This window comes from Lissotriton helveticus, chromosome 6 (genome assembly GCF_964261635.1).
Source record: "Lissotriton helveticus chromosome 6, aLisHel1.1, whole genome shotgun sequence".
In the NCBI taxonomy this organism is placed as follows: domain Eukaryota; kingdom Metazoa; phylum Chordata; class Amphibia; order Caudata; family Salamandridae; genus Lissotriton; species Lissotriton helveticus.
Window position 1 is genome coordinate 213,771,529 of NC_136067.1, and position 15,291 is coordinate 213,786,819.

Consider the following 15,291-nt stretch of genomic DNA (forward strand, 5'->3'; position numbering starts at 1 on the left):
AGGGTAGAATCTTGGGTTTTTGAATTTTGGTGCTGGGTTCCAGGATGGGAGTAGCTACCTGGAGGACGGTGTTGCTGGTGAGAAATAATGTTTCTCTGACAGCCTTACCTGCTGTCTTCCATCCATGTGGCAACGAGGATACCAATTCACTTGTGCAAAGCACAAAGATTTAACTTTTCTTTCATTCCTGTTATACCTGCGTTATCTTTTTTCCCCTTATAACATGGATTTCTTTTATTGTAGCTTACTTTGTCTGGTTTCTAGTTTCTAGTTTGCTTATCTTATACTTTGTTGGTAATCTTTCCCTCACTCCTATAGATCTTGTGGTACTGTAAGAATAAGACTAAGAATAACATATTTTGGTACTCTACTGTCTACAGTGAAGATTGCAGGCCCAAATATAAATAATATTCACTGTGTATGTTTGTTCAGGAGACTTTATTTTTACCTGATCATTCTCTAAAAGTTGAGTTCATAAGAGAGTGGCCACGGTCATGGACCCCCACACCCCTATGTAGTGTGCTATCTCATTCATTTATACAGTATACCAGTATTTTCCATGACATAGCAGAATGGCTGGAAAAAAGTATGAGATCCAACTCCAATTGCAGTTGCCAACCAACACCATATGCCATAAGTCTTTTATGGACCATTATTGTACACCTGGGTTGTCTAACATTGTGAACCAACCAAATGCCTGGACTGATATTTTTGCTAAAAGATTTTGCAGTCCTAACCAAACTGTAGTGATGAATTGCAGATGTATTTTATGATTGAAAAAATTAAGGAATGGTGTATCTGGCATCTAAAATATGTATAATGTTTTATTTTAGCCACACAGACCACCAGTGACGCCAGCTCAAGTGCTGCTGCAGGAGGAGAGTTACAGCCAGATTCATGAAGCCAAAATCGGCTCGCAAAGGGCCAGATTTTGAGAATCTGGCCCTTTGCAAGCACTATTTTTGCATTTGGGATTCATCATCCCAAATGCAAAAATCGCAATTCTAAATCGCTAAATTGCGAATAATTGCATTTAAGGAATCTCAATTTGAGATTCCTTAAATGCAATTCATGAACCTTTTTAAAATTGCGAATTCGCAATTTGGGACCACTATTTACTGCGAAGTCTAACTACGTGGTAAATAGTGAACACTTAAAAAAATGAACTTTAGTGCATTTTTCTAAGTTGTACGTTACACAAACACATGTCCTTTGGACATGTGTGTGCGCAACACCAGTGAACCTTACCATTTCAGGGGTGCAACAGGGTGTCCTATGGACACCCTGGCACCCTTGAAATCGCTTCCTTATTTGCGATTCGCTAATTGCTAATCGCAAATAAGGAATGACTCCCCATTCATTCCTATGGGCCTTTAGGAATGAATTTGCAATTAGCAATTAGTGAATGGCAAATAAGGAAGCAGTAGAAATCGCAAAAAATATTGCGATTTCTACATGCATCCCGTTTTGCGAGTGTTTAATAGCGATTCCTTAAAAATGCTATTAAGGACTCGCAAAACAGGACTTTTGATGAATCTGGGGGTTAGTTGGAGGGGGGATGCCACAGCAGGCATGGGCACTGGTAAGTCAAATAAATTGCTTGCTTATTGACAATTACTATTATACTCACTAGCTAGTACTAGGGCATCGTCAACTCGTGACCGCGAAACCTCCAGCTTTACCAGCTGCAGCAGTGATTGACTTATTATGGCCTCTTCTTTCTGCAGCTCACCAAAAGCTCACATAAGGAGCATTGATGGCTTGAGGAAAATGTGAAAGAATGGTAGGTTGCAAAAAAAGAAAATTGTAAATGAGTGAAAAGGTGGGTGCATGTAAGGGTGTGTAAGTGGGCAAAAGGATAGATGGGCAAAAATATGGTTTGAAGAAAAAGTGGATTGAATGGTTGGATTATGGATTAGAACTTTTGGTGAAAGACGATGAGAGAAAGTAAAGCTAAATCACTGTGGCTATGGGTGAATAAGAATAAAAGGATAAATTAATACTTTGATTGTTCTGAAGACTAGCAAGGCAGCTGTATTTTTAATCCAGTATAATTCTGCCTTTATACTTTTTTGCAACACAGTCAGTACTTTTTTATGCAAGGCATGTGTGTGTAAAAAAAAATTGGCTTTGTGGCTCTCCTAATCACAATCACATCAAATTCCAATGGCCCCAGGGAACCATCAATGTACTGCTACTGTGCCACGCACTAATTTAAAACAATTGTTTGCACAGAGCATTTTCTACAATGTGTTGTTTTCTTTTTCTCAATATAGCTACTCCTCCTGGTCCACCCATAGGACCCAACAGGCAGGAGATAGCAGCCCAATTGTGGCAAAAGAAGCTGGAATGTGTCTAGCAAGAATACCAGTGGCTAGTGGCACTGGAAGATGAGGAGGAGGAAATAAATGTCTCTCAGTCGGGCCCCAGTGCAGCTAGTTCTCCTCAGCTTCCATCCTCCCATCCATCCCATTGCCAGCACCACCGCAAGCTGACATAAAGGGTGGTCTCACCCTCCCACACTGACAACAGCAGGCTATTTCTCTGGTGCATCCTGCAGCAGTTTGGCTCCATAGAGAATTGGCTCACCATGATGGAGCAAAGCCTTGACCAGCTCCGGACCCAAATCCGGAATGTTCTCTTTTTTTATTTTTTGTTTTGGTGGAAGGGACTTGGTGTGGCTGGGTGGAGAGGGTAGGAAAGGAGTTTCTTTGGACATTTCAGATTTTAGGACATTGGGGATTGGGTCAGTTTGTTTGGGGAGAGGTGTGGGCATGCTGTGTGGGTGGAGAGGGTGGGTTTCTTTGTAAAAACAAAAATAATGGGGACACTATATTTTATCAAAAGTTATTCCTGAAATAGTTTGTTTTACTTTTACTTTGCAATGCTGCCTTCAGTTTTTACGTAGTCTGTTTATGTGCTTGTAAGAGAGAGTGTATAATTTAGTTATAGAGTTATACCTTTCTATCTTAACCATTAGGGGTGCTGCCATGACATATATTGTCTACAACAACCTAGATAAACAACTACTTGTGATAGCAGTTAGTTACTTACTAACTTAATTAGTTCCCTTCACTCCAAACTTGTCTTACCTGAATATAGATGAAGCAATAACAGGGTAGGCTTTGCAACTTCCCAAGTGAGGTCCCACTTCCACCCAGGTGAGCTTCAACTGTAGGATTAATCGGAGGGATTATCCATCGTAGGCAACTAAATGGAAATAAAAACACTAAGTTAGTGGGTTATGTCAAAGCTTTACTAAGGATTGAGACCAGACTACTACATGATGACACAACAAGAATTCCTGATAGTGATAAAATAACAAGAAATCTCAATAGTTATAGTAACTTGAGCAATGGGGAGCTACAAGTAACTTATGAAATCCTTGAGTCATAAAACATTGACTCAAAGTCTGGCGTGGGCATGCTTAGGTTAGGCGTTTACAGTTACACAACACAAGGCCTGAATGATGATGCTGATGAGTGATGTTCTTTGTTTTATATCTAAAATAGGGATCACTTTTCTTGCACGGATGGGTAAATGAGGCAAGCGTAGGCTATTGCTTAGAAATCCTGCAGTGAGTTGTTGTTGCTTTCACCACATCCACCATACCAAGTGTGTGATCCATTGATGGTGTAAATTTAGCCACACCTCAATAAATCACACTACCTGGGGAAACGATGAATGGATGGGAAAGGGGATTTGGGGAAAGGTTTGACAAAGACAAACACTACACAAGCACAACATTCATTTGGACATCAATCTGTTGTGGAATAAAAATAAGGAATGAGTATGACATAGTACAATTAAAAATGCATTGCAAGCAGTCCTTCTGCCCCTGAGACCTCAGCTTTCTAATGATCTATATTCTAGGTTGCGAGTGAACGACCCACCCAGTTCTCCAAATATGATTGTTAAAAGAAAATTGAGGAGCAGTCATTAAGGACTTATGGAGGCTTCTTCAATGCACGCTGCCCCAACTGTAATCAGGAAATATATGTGACAAAATAATGGTGGGGCAGCATAAATCTAACACAAAAATATTAATGTTCCACTAGCTACTTTTTTTTGCACAGACAGAAGTTCAACAAGAAATAATTAAAAAGTTCTATGGGGCACTGGCCTACTTAGTACAGGAAGTAGAGTTTGTCCACAAACTCAGGTGGTTCACCCAGAAGTTGGTCAGCTAACATCTTGATTTTGACCAATCTGCCTCCTCCTCCCCCAGTGCTGTTTCAGGATTGGTGTAATTGTGTGATATGAAATGTTTGTTAATTTTGATCATAGTCAATCTCTCCACAGTTTTATGTGAGAGACTAGTCCTTCTCACCGTAACAACCGCACCTGCAGGACTGAACACACACTCAGCAGGACAAGTCAGATACTTTATTTCCAGCCTGCTGTGCTCTTGACATTATCACATCTTCCCTTGCCAATACATCAATGGTTTTGATCCACATAGGCCTCTTTTGCATCATTCATATACTCCTGGAACATCCTGAGGATGGTCATTGGTGCAGCCACTTTATCAACCTCTTTTGTCATTGCCTGTGCACTGGACTTAAGCACTGCCGATTGAAACCAATACAATGCAGATTTTGGGTCCTGTCCTTCTGTTACTGTTGGTGCCGGTGATGGTGCTGTTGGCTTCTGTGAGATAAGACTGCCCTTTCTGGAAGTTGAAGGCGGCACCCCATAACTGCAGGGTGGAACTCTAAGCTCCAGCATTCTTCTTCCAGGTCTACAGCTTGTTCAACAATCCACCTCTTGTATTTTGACACATCCCCTTTAGAAAAAGGAATGAAAGTGGGCAGATATATTTGCTAATTACAAGGGGGAGGAACCAAGAGCACATTAAGGTCCAGCATACATGCTCCAAACAAATAATAGTAATCTAATAGGTATGTAGTTCCTGTAGGAAAGAGAAGTAACATGCAGAGATGTCCTAACAAGTCAAATAGCATACGAAGTCGGGGTGGGGATTGCCTTTTGAAATTAGAGCCCTCATGCACACTTACTGGGTGTCATGCTTCATCATCTAGCCTTTGCTCCTAGTCGAGACGGTGCCGCAATCCTCGACCGGCACTCTCAATGGGGCTTTTTAGCGGAGATCTTTTATCCAAGGCCATTTTGTGAATTGTCTGTGTAGGGGCCTAGGTGTGGTTATGGGCTGGTATTTATGAATAGTGGTAAGTGGCTAACATAGATCAGGAAGGGTACAAGACTACAGACTTTTTATTCTGCGTGTCCATCTATCTAGTTAAAAATATGAGCACCATCAGTGAAGGCAAATATCTCTAGTGGCTGATTTAGTGTAAGCTCAACATGTTTCTTGCCTTATCTTTGTTAAATAAATAATATGAAGCAATTCATCAGGACCAATATGGAAAGCTAATTAATTAAAGCATCTACACAGTGCCAGGACCCAGAAGTGTAATCACTGTGGTCCAAGCACCAAACTTGAGCTAGAAATATGCTCTGTTACCGTAAAACCCTGGTCAGGCTTATCCGATTTGGCGCCTAAAGAGGAAGACCTGTTAGGACCTGTGAGAACAAATAGGAAAGGCATATGAACAATGATCAATTGGTAGCCCTTAGAAAATTTGTTGTAATAAGGGAAGCATGCACATATGACATGCTGATCACCATGCAGATTATATAAAAATCGTGTGAGTGAACTAACCAACTAGGAAAACAGTGTGTGAGTTGGAAATTTTAACATTTGCAAATTTGGAAGCAAGACCATCAATAGTACCACTTACCCAGTTCGGGTTGTGTGTGCTTTTCCTCGGTGGTGTCGGTAGCAGCACACTGAACTGCAGCATGCTGGGTTAGAGAAAGACAAAATTAAAATGGGAAGACTCAGTATTAGGTAACCGTGATGGCGGACATCCAAGGCTTTCATGGGTACAGTTGTTAAGCAGTTTTTACTTACATCATTCAGGCGGAACTCCCACAGTGACCTACCCCGTCTCCGACACCTTGCTAATGAGGGCCTAGGGCTGTCTAACACTTTTGTTCACTATTGAGCGCAGGTCGAATTCCGGTGCATCATTGGCGCTTGCGGTAGCCTGGATACAGGCTTTATAGTTGGGTACGTGATGGAGGGCCATCTTAATTACAGGCAACTCCATCCAGTACTAGGGTGTACGCCATCTTGTAGTGTGGTCAAAAATATGGAGTCTCTGATTGGGTGATGTTAAGATAAGGGAAACTCTCTGTGTACTGAATCTCCTATTGGGGGTCTACAGCCATCAGTGTGTAGTATTGACTATTGACTAGCTGTCGGACACATTCAGTCTCATAATCAGTGGTTGACAAAATGACAATTGTGCCACTGTTGTACACTTGTTTTATGGTGATCTATCTGTCATCAACCAAGGATTTGATTGCAGTAAATTCGTGTTAGGGTCTTAAAATCTCAAAATACTATAAATTAGCCTCTCAATGTGCTCACCTCTGGTATGATTCGAAGACACAAGAAAACCTTCAGGGCTTTAAATGTGCCTTCACGATCTGCTGCCAAAATGGCGGTCAAAAGTCATGTATTGGGACGGCAGGTTAGCGTTCTAGCCTCCGATCCTAATCATCAAGTAACAGGTGAGGCGCCCGTCGTGTGGCGCACTTCACCTGAGTAACGACGAGGATAAGACGTTCCAGAAATGAGCGCCGCGTAGTGACAGGGAAATACTTGCGTCGCGCTACAAACATTCAGAAGCCTTTCGGAGTGCAGATTTGAGAGAGCAACCGCAACATTCTAGTAAGGCTGTTCCAGTTACTGGGCATGTGTGTTGTTCCAGAAGAAGAGGAATAAGAGTGCGCAGAAGCGAGAGCAGTAGTATTTTCCAAACGGTGCATGCGCATTGTGTTCAGTGCTTTTGCGAAGCTTCTAGAGACAACACAAGCAGAAATTACTCGACAAAATCATTGTTTATGTTTGTTATACGCTAGAGGAGAATTTAGTTTAGATATAAGTCCTTCTTTTAAGTCAGAGGCCCAAGGGAATATTAGGCTTCAGTTTATTCATTTTCAAGTCCTACACAGTTGGCAGCAGTCTGAGGAAGTGTTAGGCATAGCTAGTTTAAATTCGAGTCCTTACATTTGCCAGCACATCCAAGTAGCCTAGGGGAATGGTTAGCTATATCAAGTAGTGAAGTAGTAAACTACCCAACATTATTATTTGCACTTACATTTACATTGAATAAGGAATATAAACGAAAGCCAGGGTTAAATACAAAACAACAGGTGAAGCAACCATTAATTATACTTACCAACACAGACTCCATTTGAAGCGAGAGCTGAGGCATAATTCTATATGTACATGTACATGTATTTACATAGCGCAAATCACCAAGCGGTTTCTAAGCGCTTGCTTAGGGAACCCGTCCTGGTATTCCCCTGTGAGATAACCCGGCAGGGTATCCGCAAGGTGAAAGCCAGGCATCCCGCCGCAAGGGGCCATTGTGGAGATTAAGCAAGCTATTGCCCAGAGTCGCAGAGTGTGAACCCGTGAATCGAGTAGGCACCAGAGCGAGAATTGTCGAGTCCATGGACATTTTCGGACTCAAGACCCCGCCGAGCCGGGAATTGAACCCTGGTCCCGGGCTGACCTCTGCTTCCAGGTCTGCCTCCTCTAACCAGTGAGCCACACTTCTCCACTAATTAGGTGAGGATACCTGTACGAGAATACATTTGAGGTTAGAGAGTGTATAGAGTATATGAGATAAATGAAGTAAATATATTACAGTTTCAGCACACAGAAAAGAAGTCAGAAAAAAGAATTAAAAAAAGAAAAGAAGAGAAGCAAAGGCCACACCCAGGGCAGGTAGGAGGGGTACATTTATGTTTAAGAATTGGGAACTATTGGAAGACATATAGAGAAGTAATAGTGTTTCTATTTGCAGCGAAAACACAAGCAGCCTAAGCAGAAGAGAATTAGGAGATTGAAGTCAGAAGAATCAGAAGAAAAATTCTGACAAGTGTGGCAGTCTCTTCTCTGTCCCATTCCCTTTCCCCCGTGGAACTCAATCGGCTAACATGCTAAATATTGTGTGTGGCTGAGGGAGCTTCAGGAGTGAATTGGGGGGAACTTGAGGCGTGCTGCTCCTGCGTACAGTCAAGAAAGCGCTCACCTGGTAGAAGCCTGACAGTTCGGCTTTCTGAAATGGTCGACCCTTGCAGTTATTGGCAACTTCTTTTAGGACTGTTTGCTCAAATTTCAAGTCATTGATTGGTGTCATGTTACTAGTCTGGGTGAACCTGGACAGGTTCCATAAGCCAGATTGAGGGGGTGCGGGTTTGTCTTGGAAAATGGTTTTAGTCTTATTTTGCTGGAGAAATTGTGGAGTTCACTGAGGCAGACACGTCTACACATGATTGTGATGCCCTTGTTGAGATAACCACTCATTTGTACGCTGCGCTTGAAATACGATTAACCCACAGCATAATCCCACCCTTGAGATCATTGTATTGATCAGCCCTTTAATTGCCGTTAACCTTCATCCTCATATGGTGAGGAATTTGACCATACAACAAGATGGTGTACACCCTAGCACTGAATGTGAGTTACATGGAAGCTCAAAAGCAGGCAAGAATCAATGCCACACCATCTATTACAAATTGGCATTATATGTTCTCCCAAATTTTACACTTATTTGTAGTTCAACCATAGAGACTGTGATAGTCCCAGACAGCTGGAAACATGCCATAGTTTCAGACATTCTTAAAAAGGTTGTTCACATATTTTACCATTCCCTCCAATTAACCCCAACCTCCCTATTAAGAATCCCCATTAAGATTCTGAAAAAATATGTTAACAATATTCTGGCAATACAGTGCAGGACCCAGTTCAGTAGAGGTGTAGACAGCTACACAGCACAGAATTAGCACTTGGTGCTGTGGTAAGTAACAACAGACACTAGCTAGTGAGAGTGAGGAGAAGCCCTCAATTTGTCCACTTGAAGGATTTTTCAAGTTGCCTATCTGGCAATTAGGTCCCAGTCATAAGTGGCAGTCAAGTTGGTAAATCATATATAAACAAGCCAGGGGGCACAAAGTCAAGATTATTGGTGACTTTAACTTGGGCAGAAGAACCTCTTAACTGTTCGAGCAATGTACATTCCAATGGATGGCAAATGTTCAAGTGGACAGCTTGAGCTGGAATATTCGCTTATCAATAGAATTCCATCTCAGCCTTCATCTGATATATGTATTTGGCCAACCAACCCTGGATGTATTTGCATCTCAGCCCATGCCACTTCTTGCCCGGTTTCGTATAGTCATATCTTGTCAGGGAGAATGGGGGAGAGACGTTCTTTCAATCCCATGGCCAAAGTCGATACTGTATGCTTTCCTTCTATTTCCCATGCTCCAAAAGGTATTTCAGAGTGTTTGGAGGTAAATGGTGACAGTGACTCTTATAGCGGCTTACCAGCCAAGGAGATGAAGTTTCTGTTGCTGCTGCAATTCATCCAGATTTACATCTTGCGTTCGACCCAGGTTCTCTACGTCAACCAATCCTGTAATTCAAAGAGATGCATCAGATCAGACAGATAAGACTGACAGCTTGGAAGTTGAGAGGTTCTTGATTGTAAAGTCTAGATTGTTTATAAAACAGGTAGGCTGTGAAATCCAGGCTCCAAAGACCAATTCCACACTTCATATATATATGCAGGTATATATATATCATGATCAAGCTCCGCCTGCGGAGCGAAACGCGTCAGGGAGGGCACTCGCTCTTGCACTTTATGAAAATAAAAATAAAAATGAAAATAAAAATGGATTGCTGGCACTAAGATTTCGTGATGCGGCTTCATTGGTGTTTTTCACTGGACTAAACACCTGTTACTGGAGTGGAGGTCTACGCCTGGTGTAACCGCTACCTCTGGCGGTCAGGTTTCTACGTTTAATATATTACGCCAGAGGTAGCGGTTACACCAGGCGTAGACCTCCACTCCAGTAACAGGTGTTTAGTCCAGTGAAAAACACCAATGAAGCCGCATCACGAAATCTTAGTGCCAGCAATCCATTTTTATTTTCATAAAGAGCAAGAGCGAGTGCCCTCCCTGACGCGTTTCGCTCCGCAGGCGGAGCTTGATCATGATATATATATACATGCAAGCATTTGCTCCTGGTACTCGATCTTAGACTTTGACTCTTTTAAAATCTTGGTTTTTTTATGTGATGGATTTTTAAACGGTCTGGCTCCTTCAACACTATTTTCAATATGTGCTACTATTAAATCCCATAGAGGATCAAAGGGGGCCCTGGAGCCCATCTTTCCTTTGACTAAAAAGGTGTAAAAGTGTTTCTGGATAAGGAGTCCTGTTGTTGCACCTCCAATTCTTTCTTGGGGCTGCCCACAGTTCTAGGTTTATTAAAAGTTCCATTTGAACCACTAGATAAAAATGACATTTCGTGGGTTTAGGCCAAAGTAGCCTTCCTAATTGTGATTGTGTCAACAAGAAGATTAGGCAAATTAACATCTCTTCTAATATCTTATCCGTTCTTATAATTCTTTCCAGATAAGGTAGCTCGCAGGCCTGACCCTACGTTTAGGTCAAAAGTACAATCAATCCTCCATTTCACACAAGAAATCATTTTGCCCGTTTTTCAGGTTTCTGATAATGTAACTTCAGCTCTGGATATCAAGAGAGCAGTACTTATGTACTTGGAGAGAACGAAAGAATTAGATCCACTGAATCACTATTTGTCTCCTATGGCACAGCCTGTAAGGATAGGAAGGTTTCAACGACCACAAATAGTAGCTGGGTTAAGCAGGCGATTTATCAATTTTACACCCCAATAGGATTAGACCAGCGTACTAATTTTGAAGCAAGAGCAACTACCGCAATGGCTGCCTCTTCGGCAGAAGCAGGTGGTGATTTGGTCTAAGCAGTGGCGGGTCGCAGAGTGAGTGGTGTGGTGTGGTGTAGCGAGTGAGAGGCAGGGTGGGGAGTAGTGGAGCTGGACATACAACGGACAGGAGTAAAGTCAGTGGTCGAAGTGGGAAAAAAAAAGTAGGGGATCTGTGGGTGGAGAATCAGGGGGCTGGAATAACTGAAGATTGGACTAGTGGGCGGTGACAGGGGTGTGGCTAGAAATAGCAAAACATACCAATTTTTAGTAGGTTTAGCATTTCACTGACCAGTTACAGCTTATAACGTTATTTAATTAAAACAATGGATAAACATGTTTATTTGAGGTTTAATTCAGGAAAAAGCAAACACTCATAGGGAATACAGGTTTATGTAAAGCGCGTGAAATATAAGCAGGAACAACATGTTACCTTAATGCTTTTACTCTCATTGTTCAGAAATCCATGATTATTTTGTCTCAAACATTGAGGTCATGAATACAGGGCTCCACCAGTACACTTGTGTTAAGCAGGGCTCAGAAGAGAAAGGGACTCTACAGGAGAATCTAGACTCATGGAAACCCACAAAGGCTCCTTCATATTCATGTCAGCCAGCTAGCTGCTCAATCATAATATAGCAAAAAGAACAACTGGTGGACAGAATGCAGAGCAGTGTCATACATTCACCCCAGTACAGAGATCTGGGCCTAAATCCATTGTTTCTTTGCTCACCATGCCATTCCAGTTTGGAACCAGCCATATGCAAACCAGTCTTGATCCTGCACCCAATGGGAACAGTCCAGCCCGAACTGCCAGACCAGGTCCTCCCTGGACTGGAAACAAGCATCCTAGGACCGGTTTTGGGCTTTCAGCCCTCATCAGCCAGGATAGCTTGATTCCAGTGGCATGGTGAGCACGGGATTCATGTCTGAGCATACCTGTCCCACTCGAGGTGACAAATACAAAAAGAACAATTGATGGACAGATTGCAGAACAATGTCATACAATCACCCCAGTACAGAGATCTAGGCCTAAATACATTGTTTTTTTGCTCACTTCAACATGCCATTCCAGTTTGGACCCAGCCATATGCAAATCAGTCTTGATCCTGCGCCCAATGTGAACAGTCCAGTCCGAACTGCCAGGCCATATGTATTCAAGTGTCCTTTTATTAGGGAAGTGAACACAAAGCAGTACCCCCGGAACTATGCACAATACATATTGCTCTTTGATATGCATGGTATATGTTCTTTGCAGCAGGCATATTACCCCTCTGCGCTACCTTAGATGAGTAAAACATCCACTAGACAAAACATGCTCCCATCTCTCTCCAACAGGTACATTGATCACCAAAGTTATCTTGGCACTTGTATTGTTGACCGAAACCTGCTCAATATACAAAGAACTTTGCAGTGTTTTTAAAACTCCTGCACCTGTACAAAACCGGTCCCCCCAAACTAAACTTGCCCCCTACCCTTCCAGTCGCCCTGGGAAACGCCTGCTCCTGCCCTTTCACTGCTCCTGTCCAGTCAGTACTCCTGCTCATGCTCGATCAACACTCCTGCTTCGTCAATTTCCCTGCCCCCTCCCTTCTCCTGGCCCGTCACTTCTCCTGACCCGTCACTTCTCCTGCCCTGTTCACTGCTCCTGCCCCATTCACTGCTCCTGCCCCGTTCACTGCTCCTGCCCCGTTCACTGCTCCTGCCCCGTTCACTGCTTCTGCCCCGTTCACTGCTCCTGTCCGTTCACCGCTCCTGCCCAGTTACCACTCCTGCTCATGCCTAAGCACCGCTCCTGCCCCCATTTCTTCTACTGCTTCGTCACTTCTCCTGCCCTGTCAGCTCTCCTGTCCCGTCACCTCTCCTGCCCCGTCACCTCTCCTGCCCCGTCACCTCTCCTGCCCCGTCACCTCTCCTGCCCCGTCACTTCTCCTGCCCCGTCACCTCTCCTGCCCATCACATCACCTGCCTGTCAGGTCATCTGCCCGTCACTTTTTGTGCCCGGTCACCTCTCCTGCCCTGTTGCCTCTCCTTCCATGTCGCCTCTACTGCCCCGTCACTTCTCCTGCCCCATCACTGCTCTTACCCCGTCACTTCTCCTGCCCCGTCACTTCTCCTGCCCCGTTCACTGCTCCTGCCCCGTTCACTGCTCCTGCCCCGTTCACTGCTCCTGCCCTGTTCACTGCTCCTGTTCTTTCACCGCTCCCGCCCGGTTACCGCTCTAGCTCATGCCGTCACCTCTCCTGCCCCGTCACCTCTCCTGCCCATCACCTCCCCTGCCTGTCACCTCTCCTGCCCCCTCCCCTCTCCTGCCCCTTCTCCTCTCCTGCCTCCTCTCCTCTCCTGCCCCCTCTCCTCTCCTGCCCCGTCACTTCTCCTGCCGCGTCACTTCTCCTGCCACATCCCTTCTCCTGCCCCGTCACTTCTCCTGCCCAGTTCCCTCTCCTGCCCAGTCACCTCTTCTTTCCTGTTGCCTCTCCTGCCCCGTCACCTCTCCTGCTCATCACCTCCCCTACCCCGTCATCTCTCCTGCCCCGTCATCTCTCCTGCCCCCTCTCCTCTCCTGCCCCCACTCCTCTCCTGCCCCCTCTCCTCTCCTGCCCCGTCATTTTTCCTGCCCCATCACTTTTCCTGCCCCGTCACTTCTCCTGCCCGGTCACCTCTCCTTCCCGGTCACCTCTCCTGCCCAGGCACCTCTCTTTCCTGTTGCCTCTCCTGCCGCGTCACTGCTCCTGGCCCGTCACTTTTCCTACCCCATCACTTTTCCTGCCCCGTCACCGCTCCTGCCCGTTCACTGCTCCTGCCCATTCACTGCTCATGTCCGGTCAGCACTCCTGCCCGATCACCGCTCCAGCCCCATCACTTCTCCTGTCCCATCACTTCTCCTGCCCCGTCACTTCTCCTGCCCTGTCACTTCTCCTGCCCTGTCACTTCTCCTGTCCGTTACTTCTCCTGCCCTAGTACCTCTCCTTTCCTGTCGTCTCCTCTGTCCAGTCACTGATCCTGCCCAGTTCACTCTGTAGTGTGTACAACATTGACAAATTATACAAGGTGTCAAGTTCCCCACAGTCCTCTGTATGGGGAAAGCTCATCTGTAGTCCCCAACTCCAATCTCACTGGCACTTGATATGCTAAAGGCAGAGGGCCGGCGCATTGTCATTCGAAAGGAGATAATCGGCCTCAATCGGAATGACAATGGGCCTGCCCCGGTCTGTGCGAGCTCAGGGAGGGGCTGCTGCAGCCTCTGGAGTTCAACAGAGAAGTGAGAGCAGCCCCTGGAAGCTGAATGACTATTCTTGCCGTCCCGTGATGCTTTTTTGAAAGTAAGTAGCAGGGGAACGGACTGAAATAATTTTTAGAAGTAGGGGTACGCCGTGCCCTTCTGTCCCGTCCCACTTCTACCACTGAGTAAAGTAAGTAATTAAATAAATAAAACTTTTTACCTTTTTGCCTACTCGGCGATGCCGCGAGCGCAAGGTAAATAGTTTTATTTATTTAATTACTTACTTTACTCCTGTCTGTTGTATGTCCGACTCCACTACCCCCTCACCCGGCCTGTCCCATCGCTCCGCAGCATTCCCTCTGCGAGCAGCCACTGGGTCTAAGAAATATATAGAGCAGCTACATGGACGAACTCCAATACTTTTCTATCCCATTAAATAAATGTTTTCTAATGCTTCAGACAATTTGGGTTATTCTGTTATAAAGATAGAAAATAATTTGCTTCGGTACATCCTCACTGTGTCATTACTACAACGAGAAGGACTTGTGTGGGGGTATCGAAATACAATTCTTCATTACTATAGTAAGGAGCACTTATGCTAAGGGTAACACGCGGAATACCTTCCCAGTGAAAGAGAAAACACATTCTGACGCGTTGACAAGATAAATATTTAATGTAGCAGCATAAACTGCCATTTAAATTTCCCTGTGCAATCAAAAGACCTATACCCGCGCAAAATGGTTTCCTGCGTTGGCTGTAAACCCTAGCGCTTTATGCTCTGTGATTTATGGCCACAGATGAAGAGATAGCCTGCCAGAGTGCTCGGGGGATTCAATGAAGCTTCGAGAGCGATTGAGTGTGTCAGTAGATTAAAAAGGTAATTGGAAGGGAAGATTGTCTGATGGTAAAATCGAGGAAAATGTGGCCCATTGATAACACCCATGTGTACAGCTCCGAGCTAAGCCTGCTGCAGCATAACCATGTATGTTTTAAGTGCATTGGACACATGAATCAATCGTAATGCTGCCACACACACCCATTAAGTTGAGATACCACTTACAGTGTTAGGAGGGCATTCTGAAAGCACATACTGGCCTAAATAAACGTTGCTGCATAACATGGAGGCTCCCAGATTGCCCGCAGGTTAGGGGGCAAGCAAGCCCAGGGATTGCTTTTCATAAACAGCAGGGGTCGGGGGGGAGCGTAGACATTTG